General features: G+C 40.1%; 2 pseudogenes; both read right to left on the reverse strand.

Annotated features, from left to right (window-relative positions):
• Positions 1-1,566: 1,566 nt before the first annotated feature.
• Positions 1,567-2,675, reverse strand: LOC129894798 (L10-interacting MYB domain-containing protein-like; annotated as a pseudogene).
• Positions 2,676-10,734: 8,059 nt separating this feature from the next.
• Positions 10,735-11,750, reverse strand: LOC129894799 (lysine-specific demethylase JMJ29-like; annotated as a pseudogene).
• Positions 11,751-11,992: the final 242 nt, after the last annotated feature.

Consider the following 11,992-nt stretch of genomic DNA (forward strand, 5'->3'; position numbering starts at 1 on the left):
AGACTTGATTTTTCTTGAATGTTCTAGGACCTTATGACTAACTAGCCCCTTTCTATTCTTTTATAACATGACTAAATCATATGGGCTTGGATCTCCCTTTTCTTTTTCTTTTGTTTTGGGCCATGACTTATGATTGGGCCTCTCTTATTATTTTAATTTCTTTCCAAGCCCAATCCCTTGGCCCATATGTTTTCATAAACTACATTTTGTGAACTTCCAACTTATATATATATATATATATATATATATATATATATATATATATATATATTTTCAATATTTCCATCTCCAAAATTCCATAACCAACTTATGTATCAAACAAGACCAAAACGTACCATTATCCTTCACTTGTTACAATTATTCCAAATGTCCAAATGTACAAAAATATGGGTTGTAATAATGGTGTTCTTAGTTTTTGATACGTTATGTTATTTATTTATTTGGTGTTTGATAATTCGAGACTTAGTTTTAGAATTTAGATGTCATTAATGTGATGACTTTCAGGTTTTGGGGAAAACGTATTTATTTGAGTTTCCGCATTATTGTTATATTTATTAGTTGGGGTTTGTATCGTTGGTTCTCCCACCTAGAAGGTTAAGTGTGGGTGTCACTCATGACCCATTTTGACTCGTGACATTTATATATATTCAATACTAGTAAGGGTTACTTACTTTAAAGAAAGGGAGATATCTTTGTTTAAATGGCTTGTGAGCATCGCAACCATCATTATAATTTGGATGTGGTTGAATGATATCTCTTGCAAGTTTGCAAAAGGCCTTTAAAACACTATGAAAGTGTCTATGAATTGTCTCTCCTGAATGTTGAAAGATATCTTGTATCATTCGATTTCCAACTCCATGTGCACAAGTCATCAAGAATATGCCTAACATTTCATGTATAGACATTCCACGAGTGGGCTTAAGCCCATATTTATCAGTTAGGTCATTTGATAGATCAATGAACACCGTCTTCTTCAGTCGGAAATTTTCATAATAACGAGTCTCATTTCCTCGTAATATCTCTTGGATAAACTCATTTCCAGAGCGCATTCATGTACGAATAGGTTCTTTGCATATGTATCTTTCACAATACATCAAAATGTATTTACCTGTTATATGACATAAAGCCATCCAATCCTTCTGCTCTCTCGAAATTTCTTCTAATTCTTGATCTTCATCATCTAACAAATCACTTAAATGAGGAGATACCACATTGCTAATATCCCAACTCTCCATTTAACTGAAAATGGAAATGCCTCAAATTAGTAAAGAATGAAAGTTTTTCCAACAACCCAATTTCAAGATTTTTTAGAAACTCCATCGTTTCAGTGCACTCATTTCTATCTTCGAAAAATCACATTGTAAATCTCAAATTACTATTCCATCAAAGAAAAACAATCACAACAATACATAAAGTTCCCACATTCATTAAAGCCAACACAACAACAATAACAATAAGGTCTAAGGATACAACCACAATGTCAACACAACATTAACAATACATAAAGTTTACCAACTATAATGTTCGAACATTAAACAATAAAAATATTAAACCATAGAAATGCAATCATCTCATTTTCTCAAGGTGTAACTGATAGCTATACTCCAACCAAGATTTTCGAGCTTCATCAGTTTCCATCTTAAGAAACAGTTGACATACATCCTTCTTAAGAAACATGTTGCAAACATAGTTGTACTTCCACTCCCAGGAGGAATACCAGAAAAATTTGCCAACATATTCATACACTTATCGATGATGGGATCATCTACCGAAGGGGATGTAGCAGTGCTTTTACTAGACATAAACTCCACTAAAGAGTGTATATCCTCTCTCAATGATGCTGCACCAGATTTTGCCTTATTTTTTTTGACTTGATTGCCAGTGCCAGTATCATCAATTGAACCTCGTCTTTTAAGTGAGGACTTAGGAAATATAATAGAATCCACATTCTTTATATCATCACTTTCGTCATTCCCTTCATCACTAGGATTGATAAAGTGTTATTTGTCATAGCCACCAATCTTATTTGTTCCTTCTTCATCAAGATCTACTCTGATGCCAGACATTTGTTCTTGATTCGCTGCACGTGCTCTTTCTTCAGTAGCAACAATATCAGAAAATAATGCATCATAGCGATACCATATAAGTGAAAGATCTATTTTCCTGAACTTATTGTATCGGTCATCCTTCTATAACAAAAAAATCAAAAACTAGTTTAAACTAACCAAGCAATTTAACAATGAAAGAAAAAAGAAAGACATAAAAAAATGTAAGAGATGTACCTTAATTTTTTGCTCCCACCAATCATCATCTGTCATAATTGTATTTTTCGTGGCATCCTATCCTAAACCTGTCTCCCCTCTCATCAACTTCTTAAATAGAATTCAATCTTTTTTCATGTTATTCCAATGATTTTTCATTTATTTTTTATCATAATTTTTTCCCTTGGCTCTATTGAATCCTTCGACAATATTATTCCATCCATCCCTATTTAAATGAGTGTGTGTTCTACGTCCTTGTCTAATCTCATTTTCAAACAAATCTATAAATTTAATGTTGGCATCATCATCCCACCTAGCATTACTTCGTGCTTTACTAGTTTCCGGCATAATTGAATGTAAACAATCTGAAGAAAGGAGAAATAAACGTTCATGAACTCTGCAACATCAAAAGAAGAAGTGGAGCCAGACGTTGGTCTCAAAAGAGGATGCCGGATGAAATCATTCACCAATAACAACAACAAAGACACAAGTTTATCTACTACAATATCCTATACTCAAAATTAAAGTAAAAACGTAGCAAAATACAAACAAACATGAGAAATAATATTTTACCCAAACAAACAAACAAAAGTATGTCTTCACACTCAGTAGTTCGGCTCATTAGAACTGTTCTGTTAAGGAGAATCCCAGATGAAATCATTCGCTAATAAGAACAATAAAGATTACAACTACTACAACTATATTGAAGAGCCATTTGTTTCTCAAAACCTAAAAGACTCATCTTTCTTGAAGAACCTGGTACTTTGTAGATCAAATATTTTATACTTCAAATAATTATTTGTTTTTTTTGGCAGAGGTGGAGGTTTCTGTTGGTGCAATCAAGAGATCTAAAAAATACACTTTTCTAATTGATATTTGCACATATTTATGGAAAAATGGTTCTTTAACCCTTTGTTTCAAACTATATGCCTTAATTTGATTTTGCACATATATTGAAAAGCTTAAAACTAGAATATTAGTTGAGAGAGCATGTTGTATATCGACCTTCGAAACTATAAAGAACCACTAACAGAAGCAGAAAATAAACAACCAAATGAAATCAAAAATGTCTAAAATTGATTCTTTTCATACCATTCAACCAAAACAAATGGAACAACAAGCTCAAATATGAAACTATGAAGTACCAATAACAGAAGTAGTAATTAAACAACCAAATGAACAATCCTTTAAAGAAAAATTATGGTTCTAACCAAAATTGTCTAAAAATGATTCTTTTCATACCATGCAACAAAAAAAGGGGGGAACAAGAAGCTTAAATATGAAGATATGCAGAGATTTAACTTACCTCTAAAGGAAATTTCTAAGATCTACAATAGAGAGATTGTGGAGTGAAAGAAGAAGAAGCAGAGGGATCTTGTTGGTGGGAGAATTCCAGACGTTGGTCTCCATCTTCTCTTCAATCCCCTTCTCTCTCTTTCACCCAAACTGAAGAAATCTCAAGATCGACAAAAGAGAAAATTATTAGAAATCAAAGCAAAATCAGATTTCACAATATGTCGGCAACTTCAACAATGGCAGTTGTGGGAGCATCAAGCTCGTGGGTGCATCAAGCTCGTCTCCGCTGTCTGAATTTCCATAGCTATTGGCGTCTCTGTTCTTGGTGGACTTCAGTGGAAGAAATGAAGAAAATGATGTGAATTTTAGGGTTAAAAGAATAAAAAGGGTAGTTTTGAAATTTAGTTAAAATATAAGGGATATAAAAGTAATTTTTATGGTAAAAAAAATGGTTTTAAGCACTTAGAAAAAAAAGTTAGGAATCCTAGCTTTTCATTTTTGGCTGACTTTAAGAACTTTATGGCTTAAAGTTAGCATTAGGCAAACACCACATAAAAACTAAAAAGGACTTATGAGTTGGTTTGCCCATCCAAACTGGCTCATAGTAACAAAGCTACATGAAAAGGCCTCAAAAAATCTTTCTTGATCATGAGTATAGAGGTCGAGTGTTAACTTTAACTACCTTTTTTCAAGCAATAAATAGAGACTGAAAATTTAACTCATCCTATGGAGATGTGACAAGCCAAAAGGCAGAAACATCAAATGAAGACATGCACTTATAGTCCTCCAATTTTGAAATATCTTAGATAAAGATAAAATTACTTTAGAAATTTCGAAATGGAGAAGTAAATAGAGCACGACCATCTTCTCTGTATTGGTATTCTTCTCCGTCTTCATTTGTTTCACAGTCAGCTTTTACACTTTGCTGGCGATACATATTATTCTCCGATTTACTTTTATTATCAACTTTCAAACCAGCATAGTTCTGCATCTTATGAGAAAAGTTTAGCACTTTCAGGACAGATTTTCCATTTAATGCTTTCATGCATCCCATTAGCATCAGCTACAAATTCCCTCTGATCCTGCGCTTTGTGAATCTATTTCAATTTCTCTATTGGGACCATGGCTTGAGTGTGCATCAATACATTGACCTAAGACATAGTTTAAAATAAAAATAATACCTTGATCATGAACTTAGATATGCCTTTTTTGTAAGTTTCTCAATGCAACTTCATCCGAAATGCCCCCAAAAGATTAGAATGCATGTTAATATTTTTGAGTACCTAGTTCTCTATAGTACCACTAGCTTATCACACTACATTTGAAGGAGCCAAACATACTGCATCAGTCACAACATTGTATAGTTTGGTGACTCAGTCTCCACGTCCAAGCTCCTTAGGAAAACCATTAGCAATGTATGCCTTTGGCCCCAAACCTGGCTTCACGCACTATCAGGAAGTTTTAGAGAAAGATTGAGATAGCCATATTGAGGATGTGGAATATCCATAAAAGGAAAACAACTAGATAATTCGGCACCATGACACGACAACCGCTCATCAATTAGACCTGATGGCATCAACTTTAAGAGTTGAGGCCACCCTTAACTGTCAAACCGACCCTCCATATATCCTTTTAAAAATTGGTCGATGTTCATTTCCAACTGCATGATGTCCACAATAAAGTAAACCGAGGTATGAACATGGAAAATATAATAACCAGAACCTACACCTCAATTATTTCTGATTTTGACAAAGCATGTTTGCACAATTCAAATAGTCAATTCTTAATTACATGTCTTTTAGAATTTCTAAATGAGACACTGCACTTGAGCTAAAATAGACTTAATGGAAAGCAACATGTCAAAAAGCAGGAGTTACCCCTTGATGATTTATTACATTACTCTGCAGAATAAGTAACCCTGCTTGTTGACAAGTTTCTTTTAAACCACAAATTCACCCTGAACGTATATTAAGGTGTAAATTTAGTCACCTCTAATTCGAATTTTTGATCTAAACATTTGTCCTCTTGGGTTTAAATATTCTCAATCCAAGTTCTAAATATAATTCATCAATTTGGGAACTTCAATCTCACAAGACGTAATGAACAAATCATAAAGCTGACAAATATAACGAGATCAAGTTCAGAACTAGATCAAATAACAAAAAGAGACCATATATAGAACAGCTCAATAGATCCAATCATGACTTCTAAGTCGCATCAAGTCGCAAATTTTAAGCTATATTAGGATAGGATTGTGTTTTCTGAACACAATGAACTACGTAGCTAAGTGTTATGGCCCGCCACTTGATCTTGAAGAAGGTGGAAGAATCTAGAGTCTTGGAGAGGTTAATAGAAGGCTCTAGAATGTTCAAGAGAAATCTTGAAGAAGGTAGAAGAACCTAGAGTCTTGGAGAGGTTAGTGGAAGACTCTAGATTCTTGTAGAAGCTTGTAGAGAAGTCTTGAAAGACTTAGAATTCTCTAGAGTGTGTAGAGAATTCTAGAGAGGGACTTCTTTGTAAATATGGAGGGACTTGTATAGCAATTTTTATTTACACTTGGGCCCCTTAGGAGTAGTATAAATAGAGGGGGCATTCATTTGTAGAAAACCATCAAGCAATCAAGCATTCTTCCAAAGCAATACAAAAGCCTTCTTCATAAAAGCTCTCTTGTCTTTCTTGCTATTTAGCATTCCCTTAGCGATCTAGTCTTAAAGGCTTACTTGAGCTTACAAGATCGTGAAAGATTCGTGAGTAAGTTGTCAAGTGCCGCACGGAAGTCTTAGTGGAAGTCTAAGTCCGTGACAACGTGGTATCAGAGCGAGGTTCTACTAAGGGATATGGCAAGTGAGGGAGACATCAACGCCACTACCGCCACCAACGTCAAGCAAGATGTTGGAAGGAAGCACCGCAAGGGAAAGAAAAACTCTAAGAGAAATGAGGAGGTTCGGGCGACAGGGCTACGCCGAGAGAAAAGAGCAGACCACGAAGGGCAGCGGCTGCTACATATGTGGAGGTCCTCACGGCTATGCTAGGTGTCCGGAGATGAAGAACCTTGGTGCCATACTGCGGGAGCGAAAGGACAAGGAAGTGGACCAAGGGCAGGGCTCGGACACGACTCAGCTAGGCATGATCGGGCTATATGGAGCCATCGCGAAGCAAGCTGAGAAGGCAGGAGACTACTCTGCCCAATATGTTGACATATCCATCAACGGACGACCAGCTCGTGCCATGGTGGATTCTGGAGCAGAAGCCAACATCATGATCAAGACGGCGGCAGCAAGGTTGGGGCTAAGTTATGGGCCAAGCAACACCCGCCTGAAGACGGTCAATGCACCATTGACTCCCGTGTGCGGAGTCGCTCATGGAGTGGACATCACGCTGGGCAAGTGGCAAGGTAAGACAAACTTCACTGTCGCCCCCTTAGATATCTTTGATATCATCCTTGGACAGGAGTTCTTCCAACGGTACCACACGATGATCGATCCCTACCTCCAACAACTCTTGGTGATGGAGCGAGAGGGACCCTGCATGGTACCTCTAGTCAAGATGCCAAAGAAGGAAGGACAAACCCACCTGTCGGCCATGCAGCTTGTGAAGGGCCTAAAAAAGGGGGAGCCGACGTTCGTAGCCACCATTGCGAGCTTGGATGAAGGCAATGGTGCTAAGGAGACATTGCCACCTTGCATAGAGAAGGTGCTTGAAGAAAACAAAGACGTGATGCCCGAAGAGTTGCCAAAACACCTACCTCCAAGGCGCGAGGTAGACCACAGGATCGAGTTGGAGCCAGGAGCGAGGCCGCCCGCATACCCACCATACCGCATGGCTCCACCCGAGTTAGAGGAGCTGAGGAAGCAGTTGAAGGAGCTCCTCGAGGCCGGTCATATCCGTCCATCCAAGGCACCTTATGGCGCGCCGGTGTTATTTCAAAAGAAGAAGGATGGCTCGTTGCGCCTATGCATAGACTATCGGGCGCTCAATAAGGTGACCGTGAAGAACAAGTATCCCATCCCGCTCATTGCCGACTTGTTTGATAGACTTGGACAGACCAAGTACTTCACCAAGGTGGATTTAAGGAAGGGCTACTACCAGGTACGCATAGCAGAGGGAGATGAACCGAAGACCACATGTGTAACGAGGTATGGAGCATACGAGTGGTTGGTGATGCCCTTCGGCCTAACCAACGCACCCGCTACTTTTTGCACACTAATGAACAAGATCTTCCACCCCTACCTAGATCAGTTTGTAGTAGTCTACTTGGATGACATAATCATCTATAGCAACACCTTGGAGGAGCACGTGGAGCATCTAAAGAAAGTATTCCAAGTCTTGCGCGAGAATGAACTTTTCATCAAGCGGGAGAAGTGCGAGTTCACCCAACATGAGGTGCACTTCTTGGGACATGTTATCAGCCAGGGAGAGCTACGGATGGACGAAGCAAAAGTTCGGGCCATCAAAGAGTGGGAGGCGCCCACAAAGGTAACCGAACTTAGATCTTTTCTTGGACTTGCTAACTATTACTGAAGGTTCATAAGCGCCTACTCCGCTAAAGCCGCTCCACTTACTGAGCTATTGAAGAAGAATAAGCCGTGGGTTTGGAGCAAGGAGTGCAAGGAGGCCTTTGAAGACCTCAAGGCTGCCGTGACAGAGGAGCCGGTCCTAGCGTTGCCTGACTTCTCCAAGACATTCGAAGTGCATACGGACGCCTCTGACTATGCAATTGGAGGAGTATTGATGCAAGAGAGGCACCCTATCGCCTTCGAGAGCCGCAAGCTGAACGAGACAGAACGGCGGTACACCGTGCAGGAGAAGGAGATGACAGCCATCGTCCATTGCCTACGCACGTGGAGACACTACTTACTTGGCTCCAAGTTCTTAGTCAAGACCGACAACGTGGCCACTAGCTACTTCCAATCACAAAAGAAACTCACCCCGAAGCAAGCTAGGTGGCAAGATTTCTTGGCCGAATTTGACTACGAACTGGAGTACAAGCCGGGCAAAGGCAATGTTGTGGCCGATGCTCTTAGCAGGAAGTTCGAACTAGCAGCCATCACCACAGCACATTGTGACATCCAGGATGCAATCAAGGATGGTCTGCAGCATGATCCAGAGGCAAAGCGACTTATGGAGTTAGCCGCCCAAGGCAAGACGAGGCGCTTCTGGGTAGAAGATGGACTCCTGCTTACCGCCGGACGAAGGGTCTATGTGCCGAAATTCGGAACTATCAGGCGATGGATCATGAAGGAAAGCCATGACACCTTGTGGGCCGGACACCCAGGGCAGCGTCGCACGAGGGCATTGATTGAGGCGATTTACTACTGGCCACACATGCGGGACGATATTGAATGCTATGTGCAGACTTGTCTTGTATGCCAGCAAGACAAAGTAGAGCAGCGTCAACCAGGAGGACTCTTGGAGCCCCTGCCTGTAGCAGAGCGTCCATGGGAGAGCGTGACCATGGACTTCATCACATGCTTACCGAAGTCCGACGGGTACGGAATGATTATGGTCGTGGTGGACAGGTTTTCCAAGTATGCCAGCTTCATGCCCGCCACGGCAGGTTGCACTGCTAAGGAAGCTGCCAGGCTATTTTTCAAGAATGTGGTGAAGTATTGGGGATTGCCAAGACATATCATTAGCGACAGAGACCCACGCTTCACCGGGAACTTTTGGAGAGAATTGTTCGAAATTCTTGGCACAAAATTACATTTCTCCACTAGTTTCCACCCGCAGACAAACGGCCAGACGGAGCGAGTTAATGCCTTACTAGAGTGCTACTTGAGGCAATTTGTGAGCTCCCATCAGAAAGATTGGGCGAGACTACTGGACGTAGCCCAATTCTCTTACAACCTACAGCGGAGTGAGGCCACAGGGCGAACACCATTCGAGCTGGCCACAGGCCAACAGCCACAAACTCCACATTCACTACCGGTCGCGTTCGAGGGCAAGAGTTTAGGGGCCTATCACATGGCCAAGGGCTTTGAGGAGCAGCTCGACACTGCCAAGTCTTATTTGGACAAGGCAGCGAAGAAGATGAAGAAGTTTGCCGACCGCAAGCATCGTCCCACGGATTACCAAGTTGGAGACATGGTCTTGGTCAAGTTCAACCCCAGGCAATTCAAGGCGTTGCGAGGCATGCATCAAAACTTGGTGCGAAAGTATGAGGGCCCGTTCAGGATCGTTGCCAAGGTTGGCAAGATCTCTTACAGGTTGGAGCTACCACCGCATCTTAAGGTTCATCCAGTCTTCCATGCCAGCGTCCTCAAGCCATACCATGAGGACAAGGATGATCCTAGCCGAGGAGAATCAAGTCGGGCTCCACTCACAATCACCGTCTCGCATGATCGAGACATCGAAGCCATTATGGACTACCAAGCCAAGCGAAAACAGGGACAACAGGCCACTGCTATGTTCTTAGTCCATTGGAAGGGACAATCTCCGGAAGAGGCCACCTGGGAGAGATATGAAGACCTGTGGCAGTTCAAAGACAAGATCCGGGAGTTTTTGCAGCAGCAGTGCGCCGCGGTCGTCGCCACATCAGGTGGGGGAGAGTGTTATGGCCCGCCACTTGATCTTGAAGAAGGTGGAAGAATCTAGAGTCTTGGAGAGGTTAATAGAAGGCTCTAGAATGTTCAAGAGAAATCTTGAAGAAGGTAGAAGAACCTAGAGTCTTGGAGAGGTTAGTGGAAGACTCTAGATTCTTGTAGAAGCTTGTAGAGAAGTCTTGAAAGACTTAGAATTCTCTAGAGTGTGTAGAGAATTCTAGAGAGGGACTTCTTTGTAAATATGGAGGGACTTGTATAGCAATTTTTATTTACACTTGGGCCCCTTAGGAGTAGTATAAATAGAGGGGGCATTCATTTGTAGAAAACCATCAAGCAATCAAGCATTCTTCCAAAGCAATACAAAAGCCTTCTTCATAAAAGCTCTCTTGTCTTTCTTGCTATTTAGCATTCCCTTAGCGATCTAGTCTTAAAGGCTTACTTGAGCTTACAAGATCGTGAAAGATTCGTGAGTAAGTTGTCAAGTGCCGCACGGAAGTCTTAGTGGAAGTCTAAGTCCGTGACATAAGGCTAGACCAATACCAGAATGGAGAAATTAGTAGGCTTTCCTAGTCATGCGGTATTAGGATACTCATGCATAGCATAAGATGTAACGACATTAGCTTGCATTTCGAAGCTCAAGAATAGATGACTGGACAAACCTTACACCAATTTTAAGCAATTTACAACATCAGTAGCCTTCTTGGTTTGTCAACAAGCATGCCACATTAGCACAGATTTCCAACTCAATCGCAATGCATTATCATAAACTTTAGTTACAACAACTGGTTCAAATGATGCCTCAAATTTGTACGCGGAGTATCCACAGCTGTTGGACAGAATATATAGTTATCATCAGAATTTTCGAGTAGTTGCCTTAGGTTGCTTGCCATAGAAGTACCATTTTCACCCTTAGAGTTTGAATAGTAGTAGTTCAGGCATTTCCTTCGAGTTATATTTTTGTGCTATTTCTTTAGCTTTCAATAACAATTGTTATATCCAATTCTCAAAAAATATACATCTCAAATTTAATGTTCCTTGACTACAGCCTCCCATATCTTGGGGTGAGCAAACAATGACACCATTTTCCACGGATTTCCATTTAGATGTCATTGCCACCTTGGTTTAACTTCAGTCAATACCAGCGCAAGTTCCATTCTTGGCTGAAGTTATGCTGCAACCTTTACAATGCAAATAACCTGGTCCATTGTCAATATATTGCATCCTCACCTCGGATGCATCTACTTGCAAGTTTTCATTCCTTAATTCTTTGCAACAAGTAAGGCAAAGTTCATAGGAACAGGCAGAACAACTCCTGTGAAAAATCAACAATAAAGCACTGCAATAGTTTCTGCAAATTACAGGTAACATTCATTACTCAGTTAACTTATTAGCTACTCTCTCCATCCCAAAATAAGTCTCTTTAGCAAATTCCCAAAAATAAGTGTCGCTTTTGAAATTCAAGCTAAAAATAGCAATTGTTTCCCATGATCAGCACTTATATTAATGAAGTATTTCTTCTTAATAGTACTCAATTCTCAAAAACATCTAATAAATAAGGGTAAAGAATGAACTAAAGCAATAGTTGTTTTTGTATTTTTTTTTTCTTAATTAGCTTGAAAAATGAACTAAAGCAATACTTGTTTTGGAACGGAGGGAGTAGTTGCAGTCTAAGGTAAATGTGAATCCTCACCAATAAATGCGCTCATCCTTATCGTACTTTGTTTTATGTATATTATAAGCTCTGAATTTGGAAATGCTGCCCAAAGTACGAAAAATGGAACTCAATGAGACAATTTTTTCCTTGAAGAATTATAGACGCAAAACGCATAGCCTTCTTAACTGTGTGTCATTCCATTTAATAAGAATGAAAAATTTATAGGTCGAGACTGACCT

The sequence above is a fragment of the Solanum dulcamara genome, chromosome 7 (assembly GCF_947179165.1).
Source record: "Solanum dulcamara chromosome 7, daSolDulc1.2, whole genome shotgun sequence".
Classification (NCBI taxonomy): Eukaryota; Viridiplantae; Streptophyta; class Magnoliopsida; order Solanales; family Solanaceae; genus Solanum; species Solanum dulcamara.